The sequence below is a fragment of the Heterocephalus glaber genome, unplaced genomic scaffold, assembly GCF_053883595.1.
Source record: "Heterocephalus glaber isolate CG9 unplaced genomic scaffold, H.glaber_assembly_v1.0 deba00001472, whole genome shotgun sequence".
In the NCBI taxonomy this organism is placed as follows: domain Eukaryota; kingdom Metazoa; phylum Chordata; class Mammalia; order Rodentia; family Bathyergidae; genus Heterocephalus; species Heterocephalus glaber.
In genome coordinates, this window is record NW_028258315.1 from 51,475,909 (window position 1) to 51,497,095 (window position 21,187).

Consider the following 21,187-nt stretch of genomic DNA (forward strand, 5'->3'; position numbering starts at 1 on the left):
TGGTCAGTCCACTGGGAATGGGGCCAGGCTGGACTTTTGAAGTACTCAACAACAAAAGGAGGAGAAAGCAGAAAACACAGTAAAGGAGCCAAGGGCTATGAGAGATAAGAGTTTCTGTCCTGGTTCAGAGCAAAGATTAGATCAAAGCTAGCAGATTCATAGCACACATAGCACTTCCACACATCTTCTGTCCAGAGCAGACATTACCAATCGATCACAGCCTTCATGCTGAGATCCAGCCCTTCTCACTGTGGCCCCAGGCCAGCCTACCATCACTTGCACATGTAACTAGAGCTGACTCTCATTTACCTTTGCTGGAGGGGTAGGTTGTTGATGCTAACCACTAAGTCCACTTAGACCTCTGGGGCACAGGGGCCATAAATTTGCCCTGGATCTCAAGCCTGCCCTAAACTGTGCCTTAAGGTCTGTAGTTGTAAATTCCCTGTGACTCACAGAGACATCAGTCTTGCTAGCACCAGGGAGGTGCTCGGTTAGGTGTGTCTCTCCCTTCTGCCAAACAGAACAGGAGAGGTCATGCCCTTTCAAACTCTTTTGAATCATGGAGCCTTTTCTCTGATCAAAGTTTAGTCAGAAGGCCAAATTACAAAATAAATCAAAGCAGGACTACTGTATTAGAAGAGGAGGTGACAGTGCTGGGCCCCAGCTATCCAATCTGCACCCCCACCCCCACCAGCCCGTGCTGTTGGGAGCTTTGGAGAACTCCAGAGCTCGGCATGATGAAGGAGATCACTGAGGCTGTCCAAGTCCCCAAGTTTTATAAAATGGAAAATAAAACCCAAGAGAAGGAAATGTTCCAAACTCACATAGCCAGTGGATGGTGGAGACCAAAGCTCATTCTCTAGGCTCTTGATCCACACACCCAGCCCACATCACATATGTGGTCCTGACTCCTTAAATATGCTGTAGTCTCCCCAAGCCACAGGCCCCGCTCCTGGGTCCAGGTCTCTTCTGTCTGCCTGTGACTCCTGTCCCTAGGTCTGTAGGCTGGCTTCCACCTCATCAAACTGCCTTGTGGTTCTCGCTGCCACATTCCCCTGGGATCCCTAGATCCTCATCTGACCTAAACACCCCATCTTTCCTTCCGAACCAGCTACCCACTAGCATTCCCTCTCCACCACAGATCCACCAGCCCGTGCAGTTGCTCAGACCATGAAGCCAGCATCTTTCCTCCTCCCAATAACTGATCTCTAGGGCCTTCCACTTTGATTTCCACCTCGATTTTCACCTTGACCACCATCTGTTTTCTCTCCGCTCCCATTGCCATTTCCTTGTTTCGGGGAGCTAACAGTTTTCCCTGGGTTTGGCAACAGCCCTTTTAACTAATCTCTCTGGCTTCAATTTTATCCTCATGCCATTATTCAGGATGTGGCCAAGTTGAGCTTTCCAAAATACAAATTTAAAGGTGTTACTCTTTGACTTCAAAAGCTTCCTGTTGATTATCAAACAGTATCCAACCTCCTTGCATAGCTTATCAGACCCTTTGCAGTCTGACCTATTCACTCCTCTAGCCTCATCCTTTGTGATTCCCTGATTCAGACTCTTAGAAGGTAGACTCATTTTGTGCCTCGTGTGTGTGTGTGTGTGTGTGTGTGTGTGTGTGTGTGTGTGTAAACTTCTGTCTCTAGGCCTTTACAAACTGTTCCCTGTCTGGAACACTTTCCCTGCCCCTCTTCACCCTGATGTCTGCTTCGCATCCTCAGGGCTTAGCTGTCCCTCCCATCACTAACCCTTCCTTCCCCCAACAGCATGAATGACAATAAAACTCCGTGAGGCTCCCTGGCACCTGCCCACCCTGTCTCACTCTTTGGCCTCAAAGGTCCTGCTCAGGGTTCACACTGGACTCAAGCTCTCTGAGGTCAGGGACTCCCTCTTGTTAAATACTAGGGCTTCCATGTGTAAGTTGTAGGTGTCAGTTAATGATCAATGAAGGAGGAGTGAATTGGCCCTGTCACAATCATTATTTCAAGGAAGTTGGTCCCCTGGCCTACTCGCAGGGCATAATCATTTTATGTAAAACAGAAGATGAGTTTAAAGAGGAGAAAGAAAGAAATCAGAGCAAGCCCAGCCATTAAGGAAGTGGCTTTATACACAGGCAGGGGGCCCTGGTGTATCCCAGAGGCTGCAGATGTCCAAACCTCTTGCTTGCCTGATAACTCTGCCTGTAGTGTCTTTCCATATACAAAAGGCATCTCACTCCCACAGTCCACCTCAGTATTATTCTCAAACAGCACATATCTATTCCCTGAGCTGATCTTGCTGGCCTATTTACGGGTCCCTCCAAATGCATCATCATATTCCTCCGGGGCTGGAGCCCCTCATTCGCTTCAGTGTCCCCAGAGCTTGACCGAGTGCTGGCACATAGTAGGCCCTCAATAAGAACCACATGGGTGGATGAATGGGAAGTAAGGAGGGAGGGAGGGAAAAAAGAAGGGGGAAGAAGAGGAGAGGGAGGGAAAGGGTAAAGAATGGGCTGAAAAGAGGGAAAGGAGAAAGATGGAAGGAAAAACATGTTTGGCTAATGCTGGGGCCAGCAAGTCCCTGGCAGTGGTAGCTGCGGGCTCCCAGCTTCCTGAGGGCTGGGTGCACTTGGGAGCTCAGACCCCCACATCACCCCACTGCAGGGCAGCTCTGGGCTAGGCTCAACTTTAGCCTGGCCGGAGGCCTTGCTCTGCCCCTAAAGCTAGATGTGGGGGAGGTAAAGCTGCAGAGGACAGTGCAGAGTGTCCAGCAGCCTGGAGGGAAAGGCAGCCTCTGTGCCCTGACCTGAAGCAGCAACCTCAGCCTCCACCTTTTCTCTGCCTGGGTTCTCCTCGGCACCTTTACTGCCAGGCAGCAGACAACAAAGGGGGTGATGTAAGCACCTTGGCACAGCTGGGTGACCTGGGGCGAAGTTCTTCTCTGTGCAACTCGGTTTTCCCATGAGAGAAGCCAGCACCCACCCGCTGCAGGGTCTGCTGTGAAAAGGTGCTGGCCTGTGTCAGAGGCCTAAGAATTTGGGCTCTAAAATGTCAGCGTCATTGCCATCACCCTAATGATGACCATCGCCCACCCCACAAGGAAGCTCCAAGCAGAGAACGTTGGGCTCTGCCCCGGACCACTCTCAGAATTTAGATCAAGGCAGGGGGTATTGGAAGAACTCATTTTATTTGAAAGCAAAAGTTTGACAGCTGGGAAAAGAAAGGTCCAGAGAGAAAGCCCAACCAACTTAGCACAGGTCACACAACAAATTGTAGGAAGAGTCCCTGCCTCTCCTAAACCTACTGCAGCCTCCACAACCCAGCCCTTCCTGCAGAGACCACATGAGGGGCAGCAGAAGGGGCTGAGTGGGAAGGCGGGAGCTACCCTGTGCAGCCTGGTACCCAGCAGCCACTCAGAGCCACTCAGCCTGGGCATGCAGCTGCGGGGCTGATGAACTGACCCTGAATGGTGCGCACTGTTTTACTGTAATTAACTCACATTTGAGCTTAAAAACTGACACTCAATTGGAAACTTCTGTGTGGGGCTGGAACACATTGAGTAGGTGAATCGACTTTTTCAATCATATAAATTTCATGAGAACTAAGTGTAGATCAAGTAGTCCCAAGAAAATTCAGCACCCGAATTGAGATGTGCTGTTAAAGTGTGGAGCACACACCAAATTTGGCAGGCTTGGCATGCCTGAAGGGTGGGGAAAGAGTGAGCTGAGATTGAACGTATTGATTATACGCTGAAAAGCCCCTATTTGGGACACAGTGGGTTAAATAAAGTGTGTTATTAAAAGCTCACTTGCTACTTTTGATCACTTTTAATGTTTCCACTAAAAAACTGAAACTTACTCGTGTGACTCTCATATTTCCATCAGACAGTGCTGGGCTTAGAGGGACAGGACAAGGCCAGAGGGGAGGTGATCCACTGGTCCGCTGGGCTGTCCTCAGCTGCTCCAGGACAGAGGGGCAGGGACTGGAAGGGGACACCTGGGCACATGGAGCTGGGCCGTGCTGCGTGGGAGGCCGAGCTGGCTACCGGGCTGTCCCTGCATTTGGACACTTCTCTGGCAGACAGGGAAGCATCCGGGATTAGCATTAATTCTTTCCCTAGAGGGCAGAGGAGAAGGTTAAGTGCCTGCTGAGCAACTGCAGCTGCCCAATTAAGCTGGGAGAGGGGAGAGGGCAGGGGAGGAGGCTGGAGAATGTTCTCAGGGATTCCCGGGGAGACGGGAGGGAGGGGTCTGACCTCCCTCCTTTATCTCATTTCCCCTCCTCATAGGCCTGCTGGGTGTTCATCCTCTGGGGAGGGACAGCCGGTCTCCATTCTGCCCTTGAAGTGGCAGCCCCAGATGACGAGACAGCGCCTCCACCCTCTTTGCTAGTGCTCCAGGAAGACAGCACAGGCAAGGACACCTGGGGCAGAGGAAGTCTGCCATTGAAATGACCTCACCGTGTGCTGCAACCCCCGGTACTGAACCCCCCCTCAGTGCTATAGGTGCTATGACCATCATCCTGCTCTTCAGACATGAGGCACAGAGAGGTTCAGCATGTTGCCCTGGTACACACAGGCAGGCAATGGAGAAGCCAGAGGTTTTAAACACCAGGTTATACCATCTGACCTGAATCTGAGATTGCCAGGATGTCATGCTGCCGACATATCAGACTTGGCAGCAGAGAGGCAGAGGTGGAGTCCTCCTTCGGCGTGTTGGAGCCTGGTACTGGTGATGTAGGAGATATGCCATGTGCCCTGGGGCTGTCTCCTATTGGCCCCAGCTTGGATACCACCTCCCCTAGGAAGCTTTCCCTGATTCCCCCTCTTTCCCTTCTTGATGAGCCACCTACAGACCCTCCTCATCCCTTATGCTCTCCGATAGCTGTGTTCATCCACAACAGCCAATATATGTTGAATAATTAACCACATTGTTTCAATTTATCCTAATTACCACCCATTTTAAAAAGTCCCATTACTGTTCCATTGGACAGTTGAGAAAACTGCAAAAAAGAGGAGACAGAGAGATCTAGTATTCTGATGAGTACACAGAGTAACTGCAGGTAGTGACAAGGCCCATTAATAGAAGGAGGAAGGTGGGCAATGACAGCAAAGGGGACATGAGAAGAGGTTCAAAGTGAGGATCAGGAAGGTGTGGAGAAAAGGCACAGCAAAGGGTGGGGACAGAGGGCAGAGGCCCTGTGAGGAAAGCCCGCTTAGTATGTCCAGGAAACCAGAAGGAGTCACACACATTCACCAATGTTCCCAGCAGCATTATTCATAAGAGCACAAAGGCAGAAATAGGCCAACCACTCACCAACCAAGAAGTGGAGAAATAAAATGTGGTACATCCAAACACTGGAGTATTACTTGACCACAAAAAGGAATGGAAATGCTGATCTATGTCCTGCCTAGATGAATCTGGAAACATCATTAGGCTCAGTGAAGTAAGGCAGTCACAAAAGACCACACATGATAGCGTTCTTTGTGTGTGAAATGCCTGGAAAAGGCAAATCTACAGCAGCAGGGAGTGGATTAGCAGTTGCCCAGGGCCAGAGGAGGAGGAAGGGAAGTGACCAATAATGGGGACTGGGGTCCTTGAAAATGTTCTAAAATTAGACAGTGGTGATCATGCAGCTAGACATGGTGATCCTGTGCAGGTGTTAGACCATTCATCTGTACACATCAAGGGGCAGTTGTAATATGTTAATTATACCCAATAAAGCAGTTTAAATAGAGAAAACAAAGATGCAAGATGGGCAAAGAAGCCAGAGGGAGCAAAGAAAGAGAAGGGAGAATGTGGGGCAGGTCAGAAGTCCCTGTGGTTTAACAAGTGGGCTTTTATCCAGTCCATGAAAGCCCTTGGGGTGGAAATGGGAATCTAGGGGTCCCAAGGACACATTTTAAAGCTCACTTATTTCAGAGTAGCAACACAGTTAAGGGCATGGTTTCTGGTGCCTGGAGTCACATTCATAGCTGAGCCCTAGCTATGGGACTGCAAAACGTTATAGAATCTTTGGGGACCTCAGTTTCTCAAGCATAAAATAGGATGATAATAACATCTCCCTCACAGGAGGGCTTAATGAGTATTCATGAAGCACTTAGAGTAGCGCCTGGCACAAGGGCAACTGTGCATGAAAGTTTGGTGACTTGCGTAAGTAAGGTACTCATGGGATGATCTGTGTCCACTTGGGCGGGAGCCCAGCTAACCAGGCCCACTCGCCGCTTTGGGAAGCTCTAGCCTGCCACTACCTCCGCACCCCACAAGTGATTGCTCCCCAGGCCTCCTTCCAGATGGGCCATAAATCAGAAACCAGGGGCTCCTGTTACCAGCAGTGGTGAAGCTCCTCCCCCCAGTAATTGCAAGCAGATGCTGCCACTGGGACAGGTCCCCAGAGGCTTGTGTACCTGGGCTGCTCACGTCACAGCAGTTAGGGCAAGAATTTCCACGATCTTTTCAATCAAAGGTCCAAGAACCAGCCTCCTAGGGCTCCCAGATATTGGCAGCTCTTGAGGGTCTTCAGGGACTGAGAGAGGAAGGATGGGGTCATGGCCAGCATGGGGTCCCTTCCAAGGGGCCTGAGGGATGTGAAGGTGGCAAACTGTGAAGCTACCAGCACAGGCATTGCAGCCATGAGGACCCGTTTCAAGTTCTGCTTCTCCCTTTCTCAGCCTGGGCCCTAAAGTAACCCAGAAGTCACCTCTCCAGACCTGCTTTTCCACCTGTGAAATGCGTTTGATGTCAGGCATCTTGAATATATTTGGAGGGTAGGAGTCATTTAAGTTAAAGCTCCAGCACAGTGGCTGGTACATCACTGGTCCTCGAGAGGGTGATGACAGGACAGCGGTTTGAAGGGAGCCGTGCAGCTGGGCGTGGTGGAGTGCACCTGTAATCCCGGCACGGTGAAAGGCTAAAGCGTGAGGATCACAAATTCCAGCCCAGCCTGGGCAACTGAGTGATTTAGCAAGACCCTGTCACAAAACTGAAAAAGGGCTAAGGAGGGGGGAAGTTCAGTGGGAAGGCAATGGGTTCAATCCCCAGTACCCCAAAAAGGGGGGCCACTCACAGAGCCTTGATACTCAACAGCGTTTGTTGTCCCTGGAGGGGCATGAGAAGAGGAGGAAGAACAGGGTTCCAAGGCCGAGGCTTTGAGAAGGTACAGGAACTTCTCAGCAGTCTCTCAGCTCTTAGCTCGTGGGCAGTGCGGCTTTGGTCACAGCTGATTCAGGACTCACATGGAGCCACCAGGACCCATCCTCTCCAGCTTCCTCTCGTGGGGCACCAGACTTAGCAAATCAAACACTAGCATGCCAGTTACACTTGGATTTCAGATAAACAAGAAATGCTTTTGTAGGGTAAGTATATCCCACTAAATATTTGGGATATTCTTATACTAAAAATAGTATTCACTGTTTATCTGAAATTGATGTTTAACTGGGCCTCCTGTGTTTTATCTGGCAGTCCCTTGTCCTCCTCCTTGGAGTGGGTCCCCGGGATTTGAAGGAGGCAGAAGCTTTTCATGGCTAAGGATGGGTCAGACTACCTCAAGCCATGACAGTGGCTGGCAGGACTTGATACCCTGGGCTCCCTCCTGGCTCAGTGTCTCCAGCCCCGGGAGAAGAGTGATTCTGACAAAGCAAAATCCAGCTTTGTGGAAGGAGTGGATGGAAGGCAAGAAAACAGGATCTTCAGTGAGCAAAAGCAAGGAGAAGGGACGTGAGCACCCTTCAGCTGGAGGGTGACTGAGTGAGGTGATGCTGAGAGGCAAAGTGGGTCTCTTAGGGCAAAAGAAGCTCCATGTTCTGCCTGACGCTGTGACAGCATCCCGGGAAGAACCATCTGCAGGAAGTTCTTGCCTTCTTATCTTCTCTGATCCTCTGTGTCCTGGTCAGCAAAGCAAGGTAACAATTCAAACTCCTTTAGTAGTTGTGAGAATTATCTGAGGTTCACAGACTCCATTTGGAACCCTTTGTTCTTATACTGTGGTCACAAACTCAGGAAGCAACGCCTAAAAATTCACTTCCTAAGGGTAGATAGTTTTATGAGTTGGGGCTTTAGTGATTTATTTCATTCCTTCCTTGCAAATACCAAAATGAATGCTGAGAGCTTGGCAGGGCTTCTCGGCCTTGGCACTGGCACTCAGAGCTGGGTGGTTGGGGTGAGGGCTGCCTATGTCTTGTAGGATGCTCCGTAGCTTCTCCAGACCCCACCAACTAGATACCTGTAATAGCCTCCCCCTAGTTGTGACATCAAGGGGGTGTCATTACAAGACATTTCCAAGTGTCCCCTGGGGTGGGGAGTAAGGCCACTCCCTCCATTGAGACCACTGTGATAACAGAATAAAATACAAACCTGTTCTTATACACATGTATGAAGACATTGCATACAATGTATATTGTACACCCTACTGTATACTATGAGTGTCCCACTGGGGAAAAGTATCTCTGGAGGCTGAGCCAGCTCCAGTCCCTTAAAATAACGTCTACATAACGGGAATGGAGATACTCCTTCCGGAAGTAAGCAAGCTCATGCATCTTCCTGCCTCTGGGGATTTTCAAACCACACTGAGAATGAGAATCACCCCATCTCAACGGCATTTCCTGGTCAAGTTCCTTGCAGGGAGAAGGTGGGATAAAACCCAGTCAGCTAGTGAGCTTCCAGTTTAGCAAGTGCCAAAAGGCTTCTTGGAGCGACATCAGGACATATGTAGTATTGGTGTCCTAAAGCCATGCTTTGCTTTTTACTGTTTTTTGCTATTTCGTTGGTTTTTGTTTGTTTGTTTTTGAGTCAAGGTCTTCTTATGCAGCCCAGGATAGCCTTAAACTCAGTGATCTTCCTATCCCGGTCTCCCAAGTGTCATGATTTCAGGAATGCTTACTATTCTTTTTGAGTCACAAAAATAAGGACCTCAGATAAGCCATGGTGGAGGCTAGTGACAAGAGTTGGGATACCTGGAGAGACTGCAGACCCCACACAAGCCTGTCCTAGACCTTACAGTGACACCTAGTTTGTCTTGCTCACTGGTGTCCTTAGACAAGCTGGCCAGTGTCCTTGATGTATCAGCCCCATGGCTGAGTGTCAGGGACAATCACCTGGGGCCAGGCTCAGAGGGGTCTCACTTGGCCTAAGACTGTTGTCATCTTGACATTCCCACTTTTTGAAGCAGGGCTTCCTATTTTCATCTTGCACTGGCCCCATAAATCATGTGGCTGACCCTGCTCTCTGAACGAAGCTGTCCCATCTCTGAGACAGGGTAGTGACATCCCCCACTGCCATGAGGGTGACAGATGACGGTTCCCACATTGCCAGGACCTGCCCGCCGTTGTCTCAGTAGCTCAGCACAGTGGCTGCAACCATCTGCAGCCCCATCTCAGAAGGAAGTCCCTAACCACGGGCCTGAGACCATGACTCCCAGCTTCCGGAACCTTTGAAATCCTCACTGTTTATTATTTCTGTTCCCCCATCTGTTTCCTGTAGCAATGAGCCCTTTAAATGGAAAGGCCTGTGGATATGGGGGTGGGAGGGAGGCAGGACAGGGCAGGGGACAGCTGGCCAGCTGGTGCAGCGGACACTGTTGTAGGGGGTAGAAGGAGAGGGCCCAGGGAAATCAGGCAAAGTGGAAGAAACAGGGAGTCCACACATTTTTGCAAGGAGATGGAAGACAGGCTCTCACATCTACCCTCTGCTCAACCTTCAAGGAGTGGGTTTGAGCTGGTTCCTGGATTCACAATGGCCCGCCCCTCTTACCTTAGCCTCTGCACACCCTGGCTTCCATTAATACAGAGGGCGGGATCACTGTGGCCCCTCAGCAGGTTCATCCTGGTGGGCCCCAGGGGCGGGAGTGCCAAAGGTCTCCGTCTTCTCTGTCACTGCCACCACAGCAAGTGTCGGAGCCCACACATCCTCAGACACTGCAGAGGGTGCATCCATGTACAATAAGTGGGAGGTACCAGGTCATACCTCAGAATACTGCTGGAGACACCCTCAGACCAGTGCGCTGCCACTCCAAAAAGGAGGTGCCCACCAGCCCTCCACAGGAAGGACATGCCTTGCAGCCCCTGTGTGCTAATGGTGGGTGGTGAGAATCTGTAGGTGCCAATTGAGCAAATGGGCATCTTTGGCTGATGTCCCACAAATCCCAGGAGGGGCTGAGCAGTATCTAGATGCTCTGCATGTGCTATCCACAGGGCCCCAGGATCCCCCTCCTTTAGGGAATCCCCTCCATCTCCCCCAGTTCCTGTCCAGAGAGCCAAGTCCGAGTGTGAAGCTTCCCTCCTCCACAACTCTCCTCCTCCTCTATTATTTATACCCCCAGGGGTAGGCCCAGGCTTCTGACTTTCCAAAGCCAAGGGTGGACAGTCTGCTGTCAGGGTTCTTGCTGAGTCATCCCCTCCCCATGCTGAGGACAAAATGCACAGCTGGCAGAAGGGAGGAGGGGACAAGGGTAGAAAGCAACACCAGGAGCAAACAACACATCTGTTTGTACTTCAAGAGTCATGTCCCACCATGTACTCCCAAAGAGCTATGTCAAGACTTATGATAATTTCGGGCTTGTTTGTTTCGAAAGAACTTGAGATGTGCCTGTGGGAATGTGTCACCACAGGAAAATCATCTCTCAGATGATGAGATGCTGGAGGAGGGAGTGGTACCCTGCCTGTGTCCTGCTATAGTTTGGATATGAAATGTCCCCAAAAGACCTGGGGTGTTGAAGGCTTAGTCTCCAGGGGGGCACTGTTGGGAGGGGGTGGAACATTTAGGAGGTGGAGGTAGGGCCTAGTGGGAAGAAGTGAGGTTATTGGAGTGCGGGCCCTTGAAGGGGATACTGGGACCCCAGTATTCTGGCTCCTCTCTCTTGTGCTTCCCTGTTGCTGTGAGGTCAGCAGCTTCCTGTACTACATGCTCCCTGCCATGATGTGCTCTCACCACAAACCCAAAGCAACAGGCCCAAGTGACCATGTACTGCACCCTCCAAAACTCTGAGCCCAAATAAACATTTCCTCTTTTCAAGTTATTATCTGAGGTAATTTGTTACAGTAACACAAATTCAACTAACACATGCCCCAAGATACGAAACTATCCAAGAAGGTTTTGGCAGAGACCCAAAGCCTCTCACTGCCCAGGCTGGTAGTGAACCCTTGATGTGGAGACCAAGGACATCTCCTCAGCTCTGGGCCTCTGTCCTTCTCCCTTCTGAGCGTAACACTCTGAGGCCTTCACCCTGTTGAAAATGAGACACCCTGTGAGACAGAGCAGTGGTCACCAGAGTCTGATAGAGCCTTGGGGGCTGTGGAAACACTCTTGAGCCTCAGCAAGGAATCCTGCTCACAGGGAAGTTGGATGGGCTTCCTGTCCAATTTTCTCTGAGCAGCATTGTTTAGCCAACACATTTTAATACTCTTCCAATCGATGTAAACATATTTTAGCAACATCTCCCCTCTTGGGTATGGAGGTGGCTCCTCTTCCCCTCAGCATGTGGAGCCCACCACAGCCTCTCTGGGGCCCACAGTGTTGCAGAGACCAGCTCTGAAGGGGAGGAAGATGCTACTCAGTGACTGACCCGGAAACAGAGCCCCTCACCTTAACATGGAAGACATTTCCAGGTCACAGCTCTGCTAAAGGGTACCTCCCCTGTTATTTCAGTCAACTCAGCTCTTTTCAACAAATGTGTTCCCAAGACCTGGAGGACAAGAGAGACTGGATGGCAAGGTCAAACTTGGAGCTGCCACCACAGAGTCATGAGCCCTTGTCAAAGGTCCTGGGTGTGAAAGCAGGTCTCAGATCAGCTCTACTGAATTCGTCACGGAATGGCGCTGCTGGAGGGCAGTCCCTACCACAATCCAGCCAGCTGGCTACAGGCATGGTCAGAACCCCTCAGAGTCTGTATTTCCAGCAACAACGTGGGAACAGCAGGTTTCATCCTCCTTCATAATACACATCCCTCCCACCAGATTCCTGAGCTATCCAAGGACAAGGACTGTGACTTATTTATTTTCTACAGGGTCCAGTAGAGGTAGGTACATATTAGTAATAACAACAATCATTATATAGCATCATTTACCAAGGACCTGCTAGGTGCTGGGAACTACTATCACTGGCCATCCATTCTCTCATTTAATCCTTACAACAGCTTTGGATTAGTATGGTCATTATGTCCCTATTTTACAGGTGAGGAAACTGAGGCTCAAAGAGAGAACGTTTAACTTACTCAATCTTCAACATTTTATTCTAGCCCCTCCCAAACCCTTCTCCCTCTAGCAAAGAAGAAAAACCACCATTACCCTGGTACATAAAGACATTCCACAAACAGAAATCAAATAAATTGTGTCAAGAACAGCTGCTCTCTTTTCTCCCTAGCTGCTCCCTTTCCTCCCTAGGATCACTGGCCATTTGTTTATTCACAAAGCAGTTATTTATGTTTCCTCTGTACAGCATTGGTCTAAATGTGGAGAATAAAATAAGGAGCAAAGATGGCCACCATCCAGCCCACAGGAGCTTACAGACGAGGCATATAGTCAAACCTCTGAGCATCTCTCTAAGTAAATGATGCTAGGCATGACACACACACACACACACACACACACACACACTCCATCCCCATGTTTTGTTTTGTTTTGTTTTGTTTTTGCAGTACTGGGGAACAAACTCAGGACCTTGATCTTCAGAAGCAGGTGCTGCGCTACTGAGCTACATCCCCACCCACCCCCACTACATTTTACTCACTTATTCTTCAACACTTGTGATTTATTGAACAAAGATTGCATTATGCTGCAAGTAACAGAAAACTCCAGTATCAGTGGCTGCCTTTAACTATAGAAGATGTCTTACAGGATACAGTGTTCGTGAGTAAATTGTTTAATAGCTAGAGATGTCTAACAGAGGGCCTTGGTGGTTCTCTTGGCCTTTGCCTCAATTCTCACCATTAAATCTATATTCTTTTTTCTTCTCTGTCCCCCCGTCCCCCAGTACTGGGCATTGAATCTAGAGCCTTCATAATGAGCTGCATCTCCAGCCCTTTTTTGGTTTTTGAGACATAGTCTTTCTAAGTGCCTAAATTGCCCAAGCTGGACTTGAATTTGTGATCCTCTTGCCTTGGCTTCCCAGAGTGCGGGGATTACAGGCATGCGTCACCACACCCAACCCAGTAAATCTATAGTCTGAGCAAAACGACCCCTGTCAGCTGTGTCAGCCTCCTTTTGTGGGCTTTCCTGGAAGTCTTGTGCAACAGTTTACACTCCCTATAACACACCACTGGTGGGTGCCCCACCCACATCCCCTTGCACTAACCATTCAGACACTACAGAATCTTCCCTCACAGCACCTTCCTTTGGGCCCTGTGCTGCTGGAGCTAGCACACCGAGCAGGGCAGAAGCACCAAGGCCGTCACTGCCCGGAAGCAGCCTCAGTTCCTGGCTAAACACCCCAGCTCTCGGGCTGTCCAGGGGGAATCCTTGGGGCCTGTGCTACACTGTATTCCAGAGTCCCAGCGGGATGGAGCCCAGTTCCAACTTGCTCCCTCCCACATCCTGCATTTGGCTTCTCTTCCTCGTCTCCTTTAGCCTCCCTGGAATAACTTTCCAAATGAACTACTGCTAGCCCTCTGCATCCCTGGACTCAACCAAAGACAGTTTGAAAATATTCAGAAAAAAATTGTGTCTGTATGGAATCCATATGGACATTTTTCTTGTCATTATTCCCTAAACAATACGGTAAAACAATTACTTGCAGAGCATTTGCATGGCATCAGTATTATGAGTAAGCTAGAGGTGACTTAAAGCATATGGAGGTTGTGCACACACTACATGCAAATATCACACCATCTTATAGACAAAACTTAAACAACCAGCCAGGCAGGCTCTATCCTGGGCTGGCAGGAGGTGGAAAGAACATGCTGTGAGATGAACACGCTGCATCTCCCATCCACACTGGGGCTCTGTGAGCAAGCAGCTGCGATCTCCACCTCTCCTGTCCCCTGCTGGGCCCAGGGCTGCCGTGGTGACACAGCCCTGCCCTCCAGGCCTGCAGTCCCAAGGCCAGGCAGATGGACAGATAGGCAACTGGAGCACAGTTATGTGGTCCTGCCAGGAGGGTGGGTGGCCCTCAGTGAGGCTCTGTCCCCAGTTCGAAGTGCCTGATGATATCCATCCCTCCCAGCACCTCCTCCCAGGCCCATACAGGTCTGCTGTTTTCATTCTGCAGATGTGGAAACTGAACACCAGGGAGGCTGATAACTTGCTGGGGAACACAAGACCACTACATGCCTGAGGGCAAACTCAAACTCATTCCGCACCATCTCAGCAAGAAGCTGGGTCTCAGCGGTGCCTAGGGGATTAGGGGCTTGGAGGGCAGGAGAGAAGGCGGGAGAGGGCCGGGCAGAGGGCACCACACGGGCCAAGGCCCACCAGCCAGAAGTGCTACACAGAAGTGCTGGGAAAGCTGCCCAGCCTCCTTGGAGGATCTGCCTCAGCAGAAAGGGAGCCGTGACCCAACTCAACAGGGCCGCTCACCATCCACCCTGCTCCCTTGCTCACACTCTTACACACACACCCTCTGCACCGCACCACCAGGCTCACCACCCCATAGGTCATCACTTGCTTGAACCCAATTTATACTGACTCCCTATTGCCTCAAGGCCAAATTCCCAACTCTGCACATCACACTGAGGACCCTCCTAGTATCACCTTCAGAACTGAAGAGTTCCAAGCCCAAATTCCCAGCTTAAGATTAGCCATGAGCAAGTCATACAGTCTGCCAAGCCTCAGTATTCCCACCTGTAGATCCAAACACTTGCCTCATAGGTTGAGGTAAGGGCCAAATGAGAGTATTGGCAAAGCACGTGACACAGTGTATGTATAGCAACACATGTCAGCATTTGTACCTTAGACCATCCAACCTGCACGGCCCCTTGCATTGCTAAGCAGGTCCCTTCAACCACTTTCTTGCCTTAGCTGCTCTGCTCACCTCGAAGATCTTCTCTTCCCCCCTCTGACCTAACCATTCCCTCCCTGAGACTGGAGAACCTTCCCCTCCAGCCAATTGTCCTCCGGCTCAGTGGGTCTCAAACTTGGCTGCATGTTAGACTCACTGGGGAGTTTTTTTCTTTTCTTTTTTTTTGGTACTGGGGATTGAACTCGGGACGTTGCACTTGCAAGGCAGGCGCTTGAACCACTGAGCTAAATCCCCGGCCCCTATCACTGGGGAGTTTTAAAAACTCCTCTTGGGTAGGCCACAGGGGCCTGAGCACTTCAGAATTCTGGAGCCAGGTTGGTCCCCAGAGGCCACACAGATCCCAGGTGACGGAGATTTGCATAATAGCCCTCTAGCCTCTCCTTGCCCTGAGGTCCAAAGTTTGGCTCAATTTTTGATTGGTACAGGGACTTTCCTTGCCTGATAACAGGCTTCAGCGTGGCTGCAAACCCACTTTCTTGCAGAGGGACACAGACATTCCCTCACATTAGCTGGTGAGCCCTGAGCCCTACTTTTACCCCAGCAGGGCAGTGAGCACGCAGCAGGCTCATTTATCCCTGTCTCGCCTGCCTCCCCTTCCCCCTTGCTCTCTGAAGTCCCTCTCACTCAGAGCCCCAGGAGCGGGCCTCCAGTCCCCACCTGGCTCTCTGTGGGACTCCTCAACCTGCACCCAAGGGGCCTAGCCCATTCTCCCCACTTTCCTGCTGGGTCCTGCCTGCTGCCTCTCTATGGAGTCCCTCAGCACAGCTGTGGACCACCCTAGAGGGACCCTGGGCAAGGGGATACCTCCAGCCTTGCACATGATACCTCTCCAATACCTCACAGAACTCTCTCCTGCCCTGCAGGCTCTCTTTAGGACAAGACTTTGCCCTTCCCGTCAAAAGGGAGCATCTCTATCTCTGCCCCAGAACCTGGCCTGCCCTTTTCGACTGCCTCAGCCCTCATGGATGGCCACATGACACCCACCTGGTGGCTCTGAGGCTAAGAGGAAGGGGAGATCCAGCTTCTCCTATATCCCCCTCATGGGGAGCTTCTTCCTAGAACCCATGGGCCAGACTTCAAGGGAGCACAGGCCTTGTGGGGAGCCCACTCCAGCCGAGGCCTCTGCCACAGTTGGGTCAGCAGCACACATGTGCTTGAGCCCAGTGCTGCCACTGTGTGGGACACGACCCAGCCCTAAGGGTGAAGTGGCCACTGCTCAACCCACTAAGTGTAAGTGGCCCATTACACAGCAGCAGATAACTCATATGCAGTTTCTGAAAATAGGTTCCAGGCCTTTGGGACCCCAGGGCTCAGCAGACGGCAGGGGCCCAACTGGAGGACACCCAAGAGGTCAGCAGGCCCTGACCATCTGGGCCTAAGGGTGACACTGCACCCAGAGGAGCACTCCACTGTGAGTGAGGGTCAGCAGAGACAGTTCACATTGCAGACTGCAAGCTGATGTCTTGTTCTCGCCTTTAACAAAGAGGATGCTGAGAAGGATTGAACGCGCTGGGCTCAGTGATCAGAGTGGAGTCCTCACCCTAGCACTTCCGTGACTTTGTCTCAGAGGAAAAAGAATGTGTTGCTGACATTGAAAGACTTCAAACAAAAACCTATAGATGTATCAACATGTAAACGCCCACCTCTGATTACAGAAACAAATACTGTAACATTTTCTCTTGAAACCGTAAGGAACTGGCCCTACAGGGTTCACTATTTTTCTTGGTAACAACTAGCTTGAGCTGGGCATTGGACAGGTGTCCCCTCCCAGGATGTCCCCGTCCCCACCACTCCCTTTCATCTTAAACTATCTGTCTCCACCATTGCATGGAACTTCCCAGTCCCTGTGGGCATCTGATTTTAAAATTGTCAACGTGTATTTTCTCAGGTTCCTCACTTCCTAGTGGTGAGAGACCTTGACCTTTTCTCTGGCTCTGTTTTATAACCTGAAAGACTCAGATAACCCTGCCTTGGAACACTGGGGTGAGATCTACAATAAAAATGTATAGAAAGGAGGAAACACTTATCTATCCCAGTGCCTGGCACATGGCAGTTACCATATAAATAATAGCAAGGATTAGCACTGTAGTTTTTCTGCTGTTCAGGACCTGGGCCTAGTTTCCTGCTTGGAAATGAGGTTTCTGCTCCTGGGCTCCTGCTTGGCCCACAATAGCTGTCTCCTATCACTCCAGCCTGCAGATTCATCCCAGCCCAGAGAGCCCCAGGGACTGGAGGCAGCCAGCTGCAGCCTTGCCTTTGACTGTAAATATTAGTGTTGGCCCAGCCAGGGAGCACGGGATACAGAAGAGCCAGTGCTGGAGCCTCCAGCAGCCCGTCTGCCAGAAGCTGCCCACCTCAGGGACTACCCCAGCCTTGTTCTCCAGCCCTCCAGGCTGCATACTGGAGGCTGGAGCAGGGAGAGCTCAGCTGGTGACTTGTGCACCCCGTCCTGAGACCAAGAAGGGATGATCAGAGCATCTGCCAGAGGCCACCAGGCCTGGGGCCTTTGACTGCAACAACATGAAAGGGAGGCTAGAGCTGAGGCTCCTCCTGGCTCTAACAATGAGCCTCTCAGAGAGGGGTCCGAAGAGCTCAGGCTTCCCTCAGGAAGAGCCAGTCCAGGCAGGAGGCAGTTGGCTTCTGTGGCTCAAGCTGAGGGACCTACTGCAGCTATAATTATCTGGTTATTTCAGGCACAAGCAAAAAAACCAAAGCCAGAGGCTTTGGACCAGCTGCAGAGGCTCAGCTATTTGTCACTGGCCGAAACCAGGAACCCACTCCAGCTACTTGAAGCTTTGAATGTGGAGAGGGCGGGTTATTGTCACTCTGGGGGCTCTAAGAGACATGGGAACTGAGGGGCAGTGTGTTCTCTTCTCTCTGGACAGCCTGCTTCAGGACACTTCCTGACTTCTGGGCCCTGCTGGGACTCAGCAGCCCTCTCCTACCCTGTGGCTCCCTGGGGGAGGTAGTGGTCTACCAGTGTGGCCTGTGGACTCCATTGGGCCTGGGGTGACATCTGGCTCTGCCCCTTACTAGCTGTATATCTTGGAAACTTCTCTGTGCTTCCATAAGAGTTGTCTGAAGGATGAAATGGGGAGGCTACTGTCCCTTCCTTAGTGCAGAGGGAAACCTCTGGCCCCAAGGTGAATATGTTGTATACTCTGGGCAGGCGTTGTGACCAACATCATGTAGGCTGCTCACCAATCTGCAGATAATTGGCTATGTTCCTGTGCTGACTCAATCAGTGACCACCTCCTCCCCTATCATGGCAACCCCCTGACATGTATACAAGGGAATACTATGCATCAGTTCACAAGGTATAGGGCCTACCTGCACTCACTGACATGGAAGAACTTGTTAGCAGAGGCTGGGAGAGGTCACCTGCCTCATGATGGGCTAGTGGACATTTGGGGACAGCACATGTGTCATTTCCTGGCTCATCTCTTCCCTATGCATGGGCAGGTACTGTAGGCTAATGCAGATCCTCTTAATTATGGCCAAGCACAAAGCCCCTCCTGACTCTAACTCCCTACGTGAAGCCAACCTCTGCCCCACCTCCCACAGCAGAATCACCACAAATATCTTGCACACAATGAGCCTTTGCTGGGGAAAATCCCTCTGGGCTCCAGTCACTGCCAAACCGGGCAAGTGCTCCAACGTTCCAGAATTATCAGCCCTGAGCTAACAGTGACAGATGAACAGAGAGGCAAACGGGGACAGTGAGCAACCAGATCTATTTCCCAGCCCCAAAACTTCGTCTGGGCTTCCCCCCAACAAAAGACAAATTTCTCTGCAGAGGTGTCCACAGAGCCTCATGTTGGAGTCAGTTTTGTTCCCATGAACAGCTGAAGAATGAGGCCACAGGGGCAGGCAGCAGACTCCCCGATGCCACCCTGAGCCTCTCCCCCGTCCCCCCATGATACTTCCTTGTGACTGGGTCAGAGAGCCACTGAAGCACTGGAACAGCAAAGAAGCAGGTGAGAAATACAGTCTTTGGGTGCAGAGGGATAGGTCGTCTGGGTGGAAAGCAGACAGCTGCAGTGCCCGGGATTCATCTTGCCCCCCAGCATCCATTCTGAGCAGTTTGTCCAGCCAGCCAGGCCCCAGCAGCCCTCTGATTATGGTGGCTTCTGTGGAGGCAACAGATAGAGGCTGGGAAAAGGCTTCCAGGACAGTAGGGCCAGAAGATGTTCAAATCAACATCCAGGGGCCACAGAAAGGACAGGGGCACTCATACATGTGGAGCTATCAGGGCTGGGCACCCCTGAAGCTGTGGGATAAAATAACACTGCAACTTACAGGAGGAGTGGTTTACTCTGGCTCACAGTTTGGGAGACTTCAGTCCAAGGTATCTGGCTCCAGGCTAGAAACATCATGGTGGAAGGGCGTGGTGGAGAAAAGCTGCTCGCTTCACAGTAGTCAGGAGGCGGAGAGTAGAAGAGCACCAGTGAGAGATAGACCCTTCAGAGGCACAGCCCGGGGGCTCATCTCCTACTAACACATCACTGTGAACCCAGGGATTAACCCACTGAGGAGGACAATGCCTCCAGGATCCAGTCACCTCTCCAGGAGTCTCTTCTCAATCAAGTTGACAATTACAATTAGCTGGCACATCAGACCCCTTACCAACACCCTGTGTTCATCCCTTTTGTGCTATTATAATGAAATACCTGAGGCTGGGTAATTTGTAGGGCAAAGGACTGCCTTCCTCTTACAGCTCTGGGAGCTGAAAGTCCAAAGAGCACAGCACCAGCTGGCTATATCTCATCAAGGTGAACTGCATCATGGGAGCACATATAGAAGGGAGAGACCATGTGTGTGAGAGACAGGAAACAGAGCACAGAGAAGCAGACCTCTCTCTCTCTCTCTCTCTCTCTGTCTTTTGAGACAGGGTCTCTCTGTGTAGTTTTGGCTGGGCTTGGACTCACTATGTAGTCCAGGCTGGTCTTGAATTCATGGCAAACCTCAGCCTCCGGAGTGCCGGGATTACAGGCATGAGCCACCCTGCCCAGCAGACTTGCTCTCTTATAACACCCTCTCCTGAGACAAGCAGGATCCTGGGAGATCCGCATCAGCTCCTTCCCAGGACAGCACCCATTGTCACCTAATCCCCTCCCATGGGCCCCACCTCATAAAGGCTCCAACACCTCCCCCCACCTCTCCCAACACACTCAATACGGAGTACACCCATGTGCACTGCTACCTGACCACACGGTGCAGTAAAAGCCATCCATCCACCATCAAGGGGACTGGAGTGACTCCCCCTCAGGCCCAGCAGGTGCCTATCAGCCACTTTCTGCATGACCTAACCCGGGGGGCTCATGGCCTGGAAGGGCAGCCAAAGCACACACCATTGAACACTGTGGTTGATACCAAATGTTCTACCAGCCTAGTCTGGCTGGTGTGCCGCTGATCTAGGCTGGACGCGGCTGGGCTGGGTTTCAGGCGGTGTCTCTATGCCTCTGGGCCAGTAGCTCCATGGATAATGTTATTCGAACAATGACAGCCATAGTACAAGCAAGACAAGTAGAGACAGTCACAGTCTCATTAGGCCCACACTCAGATCTGGGCAGCACTGATCCTGCCCTCACTCTGTTGGACAAGGCCAGTCTCCGGGCATAGGCCGATGTCGTCAGGAGGGGAGGTGTACTCCTTCCATTGAGTAGGGAAGGAAGCAGTGAAGACTAGCTGACAACAGCCTCATCAACACAGCTCCCTATCGTGTGTGTGTTCACATGTGTGCAAAGAGGAACGCACAAAAATATTCAAAGCACAGTTTGTGATACTGAACACTAGGGGGAAAAACAAATCTTCACCCACTGGAAGGGATGAAATAACCCATTCCTCAAGATTACAGCAGAATGCTACACAGCAGTTAAAAAGGAATGCCCCGTCTTCATTAAATGATACAGAAAGATTCCCCCAAGCCATGTAGGTGAGAAAAGCAGTTACAGAACATATACAAGATGCTCTTGGTGGGGAGAGGGACACAGCCCACTAATGTGTGTGTGTGTGTGTGTGTGTGTGTGTGTGTGTGTGTCTATAAAAGGAAAACAGGGAGGCAGGTCACACACAATTTTATCTGTGGGAAGAATTTTTGAATTGCTTTAATTTTTTCAAAGGGAATGCACTTATATATGTGGATTTTTATTATTATTTAAATACCAAAAGAAAAAAATTGTAAACACCATTGTTAAGAGCCTGAGACCTCATTAGACAAGAATGTTTTAGGACTTAGGAATGCTTGAATCTTGCCAAACTAGA

General features: G+C 50.8%; 1 long non-coding RNA gene across 1 annotated transcript; it reads right to left on the reverse strand.

Moving 5' to 3' along the window:
- Positions 1-18,687: 18,687 nt before the first annotated feature.
- Positions 18,688-20,054, reverse strand: LOC110351083 (uncharacterized). The gene is made up of 4 exons (XR_002398111.2): positions 19,852-20,054; positions 19,594-19,700; positions 19,223-19,331; positions 18,688-19,053 (listed from the first exon to the last, which is right to left on the reverse strand). It is a non-coding gene; the product is annotated as an uncharacterized LOC110351083 (long non-coding RNA).
- Between the last annotated feature and the right edge of the window lie 1,133 nt (positions 20,055-21,187).